General features: G+C 48.0%; 1 protein-coding gene and 1 pseudogene across 3 annotated transcripts in view; one reads left to right on the forward strand and one right to left on the reverse strand.

The window, feature by feature from the left end:
- Positions 1-12,176, reverse strand: part of RPP25 (ribonuclease P and MRP subunit p25) — a 50,035-nt gene that overhangs the window by 28,923 nt on the left and 8,936 nt on the right. The window lies entirely within an intron of this gene.
- Positions 1,967-10,903, forward strand: LOC121934029 (annotated as a pseudogene).

The following is a 12,176-nucleotide window of genomic DNA, read 5'->3' on the forward strand; positions in this document are numbered from 1 at the left end:
CTCGGTACCGTGAGCCACTTGGACGGGGGGGTCCTCTAACGGAGAGAAGACCGAGAGGAACCAGGATTGAAGAGGCCGAAGACGAAGTCTTGCCCAAGGGGTGACGAATGTCGTCGATGCCATGTGGCCTAGGGCGACTTGGACGTCTCTGGCTCTCACCCTTCTGTGGGAGATGCACGGCCTGAGGGACGTTGTCAGGGCCTGAAACCGGTCCGGAGGGAGGAAGGCTAAGCAGGTTTCGGAGTCGAGGATGGCCCCGATGAACTTGACCTGCCTGGTCGGTGTGAAGTGGGACTTTTCCTTGTTGACGACCAGCCCGAGGGAGTCTAAGAGGCGCAAGGCGAAGGAGACTGCCTCCTGCAGCTCGCCTTGGGATTCGGCTGCAAACAGCCAGTCGTCCAGGTAGGGAAAGACCATGAAGCCCTTCTGATGAAGGTATGCCACCACCGGTGCCATGCACTTTGTGAAGACTCGTGGAGCCGTGGCCAAGCCGAAAGGAAGCACGTTGTAGTGGTACGAGGTGGAGCCGACAGCGAAGGCGAGGAATCTCCGGTGGGACTCTCGGATCCCGATGTGGAAGTAGGCGTCCTTCAGGTCGACGGTCGCAAACCACAGGCCCTGGTGGAGTAGAGGCAGAATGGAAGCCAAGGTTACCATTCGAAAACGGCGGTAGTCCAGGAACAAATTCAATTGTCTCAAGTCCAGGATGGGCTTGATGCCCCCATCCGCTTTCGGTACCGTGAAGTACCTGGAGAAAAAGGCCCGAGGACATTGGTCGGGCGGCAAAGGGGAGATTGCCCCTTTACCAAGCAAGGCGCGCACTTCGTCGAGAAGGGTGTCCGAGGGGGGAGTGGACATGAAGGCTCCAGTTGGCGGGAGCTCTTGGAACTCGAGGGCATAACCCCTACGGACGATGTTGAGAACCCACGAGTCCGATGTTATGGAGGCCCAGATGTTAACAAAGGGCCTCAGAATGTCCAAAAAGAAGAGGGGTGAAGGAGAGACGAAGCGCGCTGCGTCCCTTCAGGTTCTCTTCTTCCCCTGGTCGGTGTCCTGCTGGCGGGACTTGCGGTACCGAGGCGGGAAGTTGCGACGGACAGAGGAGGAGGAAGACTGCGAGGGGAAGCGGTGTCTCTGGGAGCCCTGTTGCTGGGACTGTCGATCCCGGGAGAAGGTCCCCTGTGACTGACCTTGCGGCTGCCACGGGCGCTGACGCTTCCGGAACGGAGAAGCCGGTGCCGAAGACATGCCATGCTTCTTCGCCGCCACCTTCATCCTGAACTTCCTATTCAGGCGGTCGTCGGTCTCGGCGTGGAAGAGCCCGGTGCCGTCGAGGGGCATGTCCTCGATGGCCGCCCTAACCGTGGGGTTGAGGTCCGAGGCCCTCAACCAGGCGTGGCGTCGAAGTGCCATGGATGCAGACATGGCCCTCCCTGAGCAGTCTGCCATATTCCTGGAAGTGGTGATGAGCCAACTTCCTATGGAATGAGTCTCGTCTCTGATCTCCACCAGCTGCCTCTGGATGTCATCCGGGACGTCTGGGATGAGGGGAGAGATCCGTTCCATGAGGGTCTGGATGTAGGCCCCCATGCAGGTGGTGTAGTTGGCGGCCTTGACCCCAAGGGCCGATGCCGAGTAGGCCTTCTTGGCCAGTCCGTCCACCTTTTTCGCCTCCCGGTCGACAGGGGAGGTCACCTGCTTCGGGACGAAGCTGTGTTGGGCTCCCTCCACGATGGCAGAGTTCGGCCTGGGGTGGTCGGCCAACCAAGGACAGCTCGCCGGGGCGACTCTGTAGAGCGACTCCACCTTGCGGGAGGGCGCCGACAGGGTGGCCGGGGAGTCCCAGGACCTCTTCACGATGGTCTGGAGTGATGGAAGGAGAGGCAGGCAAGGTGGAGTAGGCACTCGACCGTGCACCCGACGCTCAACCGGGTCCTCAGCGTCGTCTTCCGCGGAGGCGAGCTCGATGTCGAGAGCCCTCGCCATCATGACGACATGTTCGGTGAAGGACCGGACGTCGTCCGACAGGAAAGACGGCTCCGGATTATGCATCCTCTGGGGCGAGGCCGGCCCCGAGAGGACATCCTCGTCCGAAGGTGCTTCAGACGGAAGCAAGGGCTCGTCGTCGGAGTCCAGATCAGAGGAGAGGGGGTCCGTCACTCTAACCTGGGATCTCGGGCGGGTTGGAACGATTGCGTATCGAAGAACAGGTCCGGTATCCCATGCCCACGGGGCTGGTCTTCCTCGTCGTCGGTTCCAGGATGGGAGGGCGACCGGTGTTCTGGCGAGCAAGGAAGAACGGTGTCGTCCGTCCCGTGGACAAAGTCCATGGTGGGCAGAGGCGGTGGGGTGTCCGGTACCGGAGTCCGTCGACCTCCCGGCGTCGGCTCCGGATCGCGTGGAGCTGCCGAAGTGGAAGCGCGGGCCTGTTTAGACGGGGAGCGCTTCTTCTCCTTCGCCTTCGGTGGGTCGGTGGTGGGCCGATCTTTGGAGGACTTGGGCTTCTTCAGGGCAGGATCACGACCCGACTTGTCGTGGTGCCTCTTCTTCCCAGGCCTGGGAAGCTCCTCTGCTGGGAAGAACGGATTGTCCGGGAGGTCGAGGAGGACAGCAGCCGCTGCCGACGAGGAAGGTCTTGGAGACCTTGCCCCTTCCGAAGGCACCGCCAGCTCCTTAGGCTTCGAAGCATGGCGAGATGCCTTGGATGCCTTGGACGACGAAGGCGAGACGAGATGGACCTCCGGCTCGGTAGCCTTCTTAGAATGCGAGCCCTCTGACCTCCTCGTCGGTTTGGAGACCGCCTCGGTACCCTCAGTCCCCGAAGACTTATGGGGGCGCTTGGAGGGTTCGTCGGTGGCGCTGGGCGGTTTGGAGCCACGGGCCACATCGGAGGTGGTGGAAGGGGTTGTCCTGGCCGGGACACACACCACACTGGGAACGGCAGCCCTCCCCGATGTCACGCTGGACACACTGGCCCGAGAAGATGAGGCGGGGGGCGCGGAAGGCGGGACAGAGGACGACCGCGAACCCCCCCTCTTGTACCTTGCCGAAGGCAATCGCCGAAGTGAGCCGGGACTCACGGTTCTTCCGGGCCTGGGACGAGAGGGATCTGCAGAGCAGGCAGACCATGGTATCATGGTTCTTGCCAAGGCACAGCAGGCAGGAGGAGTGCGGGTCCTGGACGGGCACCTTGCCCCCACAAATGTCGCACTTCTTGAAAGGTGCAGGCATTTTCGAGGTCGTCAAAGCCAGAGGAGAATCCGTAAACGAGGTCAACAGTCCGAAAGTCCAAAGTTACCAGGGGCGGGAGACAAAGAATGGTCAAGAGTACAGTCCGTGGTCAAAAAACGAAAGTGATTCCAAGCAAGCGAAGCAAGCGAAAGTTCCCTGAAGCAGCTAGCGCGGCGGAAAAAAGGAACTGGGGAAAAGAGCGGGAAGGCAGGGGCCTTATAACGGGTGGGCGGAGTTACCGCCAAAAAGTTTCAATATGTTGCAGAGTAAACTCTGCCCAGTGATTCCAGTAGGTTCCGAGCAGCACTGCGCAGGCGCAGTGAAACCCATTTGTATGATTCGCAGAGACCACGAAGAAGAAAGAGTAGGACTATTACTTCCCTTGATCTAGACACTATACTTTTATTGATGCAGCCTAAAATCGCATTGGCCTTGTTAGCTGCTGCATCACGCTGTTGACTCATGTTCAATTTGTGGTCTACTTGGACTCCTAGATCCCTTTCACACATAGTTTCATTCAGCCAGGTATCTCCCATCCTATATCTGTGCATTTCATTTTTTCGCCCTAAGTGCAGTACCTTACATTTCTCCGTATTGAATCAAGATATACTATATCCACAGCACTGGAAAGAAGCCACATGTGAAGATGAGTCCTAAAATTCTCCCTTGGAATAGCTTCCCATCAACTGAAATTCCACATTAGTCCCAGAGTGAACCTGTACTTCCAATGACAGCTCAAACTCTTGCAAGACTTCAGCCTGTAATAGTTCTTGGATGCAAGGCCTGGAAGTGGAGACCCCACTGTTTGCTCTCCCTCCACCCTGGGAGAAATCTCAATAGGAACCAAGGCACCTAGATTCAACTGGATGGAAGCTGTACTCAACTGAGTCTCTGAAATGGAAGGCAGGACCTGTTCCTTCTTATGTTGAGATAAAGAATAGAGGTGTTGTCATTTCTTTGGAAATCAAAGCAGTTCAAGGTGTAATTGGAAGTGCTGAAACTGAAGCAAGTGAGGCATGCCCTGGAGCCAGAAGCATCAGAATCAAGGCGGTTGGAGCCGAGAGTGCGCTGAGTGGGGGAACTTCATCAGTCCGTGTGCCTTTGAATATCAGTAGTATCTGGGAACTGCAATGTTTTTAGCAGGAGGATCCAGTTGCCCTTGGGTCCTGTCTGTGGGTTTCCTACTTGGGCAATAGGTTGGTTACTGTGGAAACAGAATACTGGACTAAATTCACTTTTGGTCTGATCCAGTATGACTCTCTTTAGGTTACCAAAAGGTCAGTTAACAGTATTCAGTACCAATAATGCCAGCATCATATACATCTTAAGTAATCCATTCAACCATTTCAACCTTCTTTTTCGTCAATTGCAATTGAGCAAATGAGAAGTGAACTACTTTAGGAAAGAGCTGTGTGGCAAGATCTTGAATGTGATAAGATTTCTCTAGACAGACAGGTATGTACTGGAGCTCGGTTTATGTCTAAAACTAGTTTGGGGACAACTACGACAGCAGGACTAAGCATTGGGATATATGACTGTTTGCAGGGTGCTTCCAGTTGCCACTTGGCATCTATAGTCTAGTACCACACAATCAGGACTAAGGAGCAAAGCATTCTTCCAGAGCAAAGAGCAGGATTACCAGCAAATTTGAGCAACAATGTTGAAAATTATGCAATAAAGCCTGTTCAAGTTAGAAAACCCTCCTAATATTGTGTACAGAGTGCCACCTGGTGGTAGACCCAAGCCATTTTGGGCTTTAAGTGTCCTCATCAGCATCTTTAATTCAGTGTACAGGGAGTGAGGGCAATTCCTATAAAACTGCCTGGCTATCTCCATCCTTTTCCTGTGGGTTTGAATTCATATGCTTAAAATGCAGAGTTCTCCATTTATCTTTGTTGAATTTCCTTTTTCTCTTTCCACCTTGGATATTAAAATGTCTTGAGGTAGCTCTGTTTGTTTTACAGTGACTGAAACTCTTATTTTAATTCCAGAACAAAGTCGGATCCTGCATCTGGAGGGTTCTTACAGGTCCAGCAAAGAAGAGGTTCTTGTTCAGATGGAAATCAGGATTGTGGAGCTGGGGCAACGATTAGAGAAAGGTATACCGACCCAGAGAAGTTGGCATCTGAGGGAGGCATCCAGCTACTTTAAAAGACCCCTCTTCTGAAAACTGACTACTGAAAGCAAAACTATATTAAACCAAACCAAACCCATGCATTTCTTTCTTTCAAAATTAGGAACATGCAACTTCCATGTTCAAAGGCAGCATACGCACCTGACTATCAGAAGAAAAGGGCATATAGTGTGGGAGGGCTTACTGCCATCATGTCATCTGTGTGGGTTTTCCAAAGGCACCTGGTTGGTCACTGGATGGCAACTGGTGGAAAGGAAGTGGATGATGGGCTAGAGGTTAGATCCAGATTCTTAATGTTGTTTGAGTTCATCTCTGCATGTACCCTGTCCTTGTCTTGCTAGGGATCATGCTAACCTCCAGCTCAGCAACCCTCGGCTTGAAAGGAAAGTTAAAGAGCTCATGATGCAGGTTGATGATTAGCATCTCTCACTGACAGACCAAAAGGACCAGGTACGGTGGGAAAGGATCTCTTTGCTTAGTCTACATTATGGCTTTCTCTTAACCTCAAAATGAATTCTTAGGATGACTGACAACATTCTAAAATCATTGCAGAAATTTGTTATTCTGTGCCTTCAAGCTGTTTCCAACTTATGGCGATCCTAAAGTGAACCTATTATGGGGTTTTCTGTGGTATTGTCCACCACAAAATGGCTTCTGTTGTTCCCATTTGTTCTTTCTAGTTTTTTCATAACGTTTGGTCTTCGCTACCCATAGATGATTTTATCTCTTTGAACAAACAGCAAATGATAGAATGTATAGGTTTGCCATTTATTGTTGTTGTTAACCGCCCTTGCATCGACCACAACTGACCTTGTGGCAACCCTGTAAGATGAGACATCTCCAAGATCCCCCGTCTTCAGCTGCTCTACTTAGGTCCTGCAGTCTCATGCCTGTGGCCTCCCTGATCGAGTCTAACCATCTTGCGTGTGGTCTTCCTCTCTTCCTACTGCCTTCTACTCTTCCAAGCATCATTGTCTTTTTTTAATGAATCATGCCTTCTCATGATGCACCCCAAGTACGACAGTCTCAATTTAGTCATCCTGGCTTCCAGAGAGAGTTCAGACTTGATCTGTTCAAGGACTCATTTGTCTTTTTGGCTGTCCAGATCTCACACCCATACATGGTGATGGGGGATACAATGGCTTGGACTATTCTCACTTTAATGTTCAGTTATATCCTTACACTTTATGATCTTGTCCAGTTCTTTCATAGCTGCCCTTCCCAATCCTAGTCTTCTTCTGATTTCTTGACTACAGTCACCATTCTGATCAAATCCAAGGTATGGGAACTCTGATTATTTCAGTTTGTTATCTAGGTTGAATTGTTGTATATCTTCCTTGTTTAATGTTTGTTTAATGTTCAGCATTCATCCATCCTTGGCACTTTCCTCACTGACCTTCTTCAGCAATTGCTCCAGGTCTTTGTTTGTTTCTGCTAGGAGTATTGTGTCATCTGCGTATCTTAGGTTGTTAATGTTCCTTCCTCTGTTCTTCACTCATCTTGCCGCTGTGTCTAAACCTGCTCTATGTATGATATTTACCGATTTGGCGACAATTTTGTTTCTTTGTATTCGGTTCAGATGGCAGCCTCTTGTCCTGAGCACAGGTTACATATCAGGACAATTAAGTCTGGTAGCATTCCCATTTCTTTGAAAAGCACTTCACAGCTGTTTGCAGCCAGGCTTTGCTGTAGTCAATAAAACATATACAGTTTTTTTAAAAAAATTATCCAGTTTGCTCCGTTATCCATCGTATGTTTGCAATGTGATCCCTAGTACCTCTTCCTTTCCTGAATCCAGCTTGCACCTCTGGGATTTATACAAAAATGTATTGAATCCCTAAATCTTACTTGGTAGTAAAAGCGTCAAGGACTGCCTCAGTCATCCAGACCAAGTCTCCACCACTTCCTACATGGTTCCAGGGCCTCTCTCTTCCAAAGCTCTTGGTTAGGATGAGAGGGAGGGGAATTATTAACACTTACACTGTCAGCCACTTTCTCCAGAACCATCCCACTTTTATCATTTTCAAATTTCAGATGAACATTTTCGAGGTAAACACATGCCCAGAACAAGCCAAGGGGCCCTTAGGCTTGAGCACAATAGAGTACTGCAAAATTTGACCTGTATTTGCTCCTACTGTGCTCTTGTGTAGTCCCTAGTGATTTCAACTGCACTTTCAAATTAGGCTTTCCAATAGGCTGTATTCCATTTTCATTGCAGCATGTGCACTCATTTGCAATTTCTATATCCTGCACCAGAGTATCTTAGTCCGACTCCGCTTGATGACTGCAGATTGCAGTGTGGACTCAAAGCTGGATATCCCATTTTCAAGTCCCAATCCAACACCAGCCACCACAAAGGCTTTTTATGGTTGCACCTGGTGCACCTCAGACATCATAGAGATGGGTTTCAGCTAGCAGGGTTTCTACACAGCTCTGCATTGTTTCATGTAAAAATGAACCTTTCAGCTCTTCATCCTCAATTGCCAAGCCCTTTTCTCTCATTGATCACCTTGCTTAAGGACTGCTATCAACAAACTATCCAAGAGGGGGGGGGTAATAATAATAAAAGAGATGTAATTTGAATATTGAATTCTGAGCAGTTTTTTTAAAATGAAAATTCCTTTAGGTCAGAAGTGGGCAAAGCACAGCCCATAGACTGCATACACATCCAGAGCCATTTTATGTCATCTCTTAACTCCCCTAGGGTAAAAAAACATTGGTTCAATTTTTTTTTGGTCTCCCTGTTTGGGGGTGAGGTTGGTAGGCTATTTACGGCATAGCTGAGGTTTTAAGAAAACACAGAAAGTAAACAGGAACTTTTAGTCCTTTCCTGTTGTTAAAAATTTCATTTCCTGGGCCTATGATGGCCTAAAGAGAGCTTAAAACATTGCAAACATGCCCCCCATATCTCCTAGAGGGGATGTGGAGGCCATTTTTATTTCGCTTGCTAGGGTGTGTGGTGCATAATTGGCAAGTGGATTTGTGGGCCTTCTTCTAGTACTGACTGGTTTCTGCAGGCAAAACTTTTCTTCTTTGAAGCTGCAGCTGTTCTGTTGCCAAATGTGACTGAGGTGCAGCCTAAGAAATGTAGGGTTGGGGTTTGAACTTTCCTGTGTGATGACTTCCTTGCTCCTGTGGAGATAGACAATTTCTCCAGTCTCCATCATGGGTGGCTGAGGTTTAAGGAGATATATTCTTTGTTCAAATCCTAACTGGCCTGTCATATTTCACAGCTGAGTTTGTGTTGAAAGCGATGAAACGCCAAGTGGAGGAAGCAGAAAAAGACATAGACAGACTTGAAAGCAACAAGAAGAAGCTGGAAGAGTAAGTTGACTTGAATGACCAACTGCAAGGGCAGCTGAGTGCAATCAAACAGGAACTCAGGTGGGAAAGGAGGAACCTCAGAAGACATGGTGGCTTCCCTGCCATTGCCCAGCTTCTCCAAGATCAAGAACTGCAGGTTTCTCTTGCTGCTGTAGCTCCTTGCTTAGGATATGGGAGGCCTGATTCCCCCTTTTCTTTGCACTGGGTCCAGAGATTTCTGCCTTGGGGCATTACCACGCTGGCTGGGTTTCAGATTTCAAACATAGCTTTGCCTCTTTCAGAGTTCCTTTGTACATGGATTGGAAGTGTTCTGCTTCAGCAGAGCTCAGCTGAGTTTGTCTGCCATAGATGCTACAGACGAAAAGCGCAAGTGAGTGTGTGCAAGGCATATTATTTAATTAGTGTAAGTAGAAGAAGGAATGTATAGTATAGAATGTACATATTTTAAATTAGACCTTTGTATGGATCACTCTACATATTTGTGTAGTTTCATGTTTTGGTAATGCATGTGTGAAATTCAGAAATCTGTTTTGGATCTCATACTGTTTTTAAAAACCTGTTACATTCCATATGTTTAGCAAGCACGTTTTATGGTCACAAGGCAAGTAAGGTGGCCCAGAAAGAATTGCTAAATGTTTTACTCAGCCAGCTCTGTAGAATGTTAGGAAAAAGGTCTTGCCCAGGAAGTCTGTACCCACATACCCAATCATAAAGGCTGCAACACTTGTAGAGTATAAGCTCATCTACCTACTACCTTCCATAGATAAATTAGTAATTTGCTGTTTAGTCTTGTGCCACTTTGGTAAAGGGAACTTTCCCTCCGAGACATAATTTCTACTACTAATGATATGGGATCAATGAACCAACTCTCAGTGGAACTTTCAAGCCCAATGGAAGAGCTGCAGCAGCGTTCAAGGTGTCTGGAGCCTCTCTTGCCCCTGAGCCCTTCTGATGTTTCTAAAAACTTCTCTTGTGGATTTCAAGTTTTTTTCTTTTCTCAGGAAGAGTTGCATTGAAAATGCATTGGCCAGTTGGTGTCACTGTTTGCTGTAGTCAAGTGCAAAATTGCTTAAATCCAAACTGTAGCTGGTGACAATCTTGAACCAGCAGCTGAAGCATGTCAGTTTGTTCATAAAGCCCTGTTAATACACCAACGTATATTGTTGTAGACTATAAAGGACTGCAACATAAACTGGTGAAGAAAAGTGCTTCCACAATGGGGGAGGAAGGAGGCAGATTCTTGCATTTTGAGTTTTAGCTGCAAGGTGTCTGAAAATCAGTTTTGTGTACATTGTGAAGATTCAGCTGTGGATGCTAAGGTTTTATTCCAATCTGCTGTTCTATGCATCCACTGACCATTTACTCCTTTTCTCTGTACATCTATCATCTTCGAAATCTTTTATTTTACCAAATGAGACATCCTAATGTCCAAATCAGGAAGCGTTCCATTGACAGCATTTTAAGCAAAATGCTATTAGATTTTTCTTTTGACAATTAGGGCTTGCCTTTGGCTATAATGTGCCTAGAATGGTGGTTAAGATGGACATGCCCTCCCTTCTCTCTTTGTCCCATTGGATTCTCCTTTAACAAGTGCCAAGCTGATTCTCTTCCTCCTTTTGATGCCTGGTTCCTGTTTCCTTCCATGGGCCTAGGATGGCGGTGGAGATGGAAATGGGTTCCCTTGTCTCTTTATCACATTGAATACTCCTTTAACATGTGCCAAGCTCCTTCCATTCCTGCTTTTGCTGGCTGGTTCCTCTTTCCTTCCATGGGGCTAGGATGGTGGTTAAGATGGACATGCCCTCCCTTCTCTATTTGTCCCATTGGATTTATCCTTGAACTGCTGCCAAGCTGATTCTCTTCCTCTTTTTGCTGACTGGTTCCTGTTTCCTTCCATGGGGCTAGGATGGCGGTTGAGGTGGAGATGACCTCCTCTCTATGTCCCTTTGAATTCTCCTTTACAAAGTGCCAAGCTGCTTTCCTTCCTCCTTCTTCTGACTGCTTTCTGTTTCCTTCCATGGGCCTAGGATGCCGGTTGAGATGGAAATGGGTTCCCTTGTCTCTTTGTCCCATTGGATTCTGCTTTAACATGTGCCAAGTTCCTTCCCTTCCTGCTTTTGCTGGCTGTTTCCTCTTTCCTTCCATGGGGCTAGGATGCCAGTTGAAATGGACATGGCCTCCCTTCTCTTTGTCGCACTTCTTCCCATTGAGTAAAAGTAGAACCCACAAATTACCATTTTCAGGGCAACTATACTGTGATGAGGTTGAGGATGTTACAGCCAAAGTTAATGAATGGAACAGACAAGGGCATTTGGATTTCTCTGTGTGAAACACCAAAACTCTTGCCCCAACCTGAACACCAATCTTTTGGTGTTAACTCATTTCCCAGGGATACTTACCAATGATCGCACAGTCTGCAACATAAAACAATACAAAGACACACAAGCACCAAGCACACAGCCTACGAGAAAATGACTGGAAGATGGAGCAACGGTGGTCTTTGACCCCAAGGAGACTGGCCAAAATATACCAGAAAAATTCTGTTTCGGGCTGGAAATGTCAAATTGCGCGTGGGACTTGGTTTCACCTACGGTGGCGTTGTCCAAAAGTGAAGAAATACTGGAAGCAAGTCCATATAGCCACTGAGACGATGTCGCAGATAAAATACCAAATCAGGCCTGAAATATATTTACTAAATATGCTAAATAAAATTCCCCCAAGTATTGAGAAAGAGCACCGACGTGTACTTCTATATCCCATATAAGGACCATCCATATGAGGACATTTTACGTGTAGGTTTTTTGTATTTTTGCAAATTTAAAAACACATTAATCTAAATAAAACCCCTCCAAATACACACATACACACCTTTGAAAAGCAATCTGTATGCAAGTTTAGAGAAATACCTTGTCTTCTAAGTGTGTAATTCCCAATAGGAATACTGCATTAGATTGCTTTTCAAACATCCCGCCGTACACATTGGTATACCGGTGGATGGTTTCTGACGTACATTCATTGGTCAATAGTATTTTAAGAAGGGAAGAGGAAAATGGACACCTATTACCTTGGGGCCAGATGCTTCCCTTCCTCCTTCTTCTGGCGGCTTCCCTTTTCCTTTCGTGAGGCTAGGATGGCAGATGAGATGGACATGGCCTCCCTTCTCTCTTTGTTCCATTAGATTCTCCTTTACAAAGTGCCAAGCTGCTTCCCTTTCTCCTCCTTCTGGCTGCTTTCTGTTTCCTTCCCTGGGGCTAGGGCTGCAGTTGAGATGGAAATGGTTTCCCGTCTCTCTATGTCCCATTGGATTCTCCATAAAAAGTGCCAAGTTGCTTCCTTTCCTATTTCTGCTGGTTCCTTCCCGTTTCCTCCCATGAGGTTAGGATGATGGTTGAGATGGACATGGCCTCCCTTCTCTCCTTGTCCAATTGGATTGTCTTTTAACAAGTGCCAAGCTGATTCTCTTCTTCCTTATGCTGGCTCCTTCCCG

Source organism: Sceloporus undulatus, chromosome 6 (assembly GCF_019175285.1).
Source record: "Sceloporus undulatus isolate JIND9_A2432 ecotype Alabama chromosome 6, SceUnd_v1.1, whole genome shotgun sequence".
Lineage (NCBI taxonomy): Eukaryota > Metazoa > Chordata > Lepidosauria > Squamata > Phrynosomatidae > Sceloporus > Sceloporus undulatus.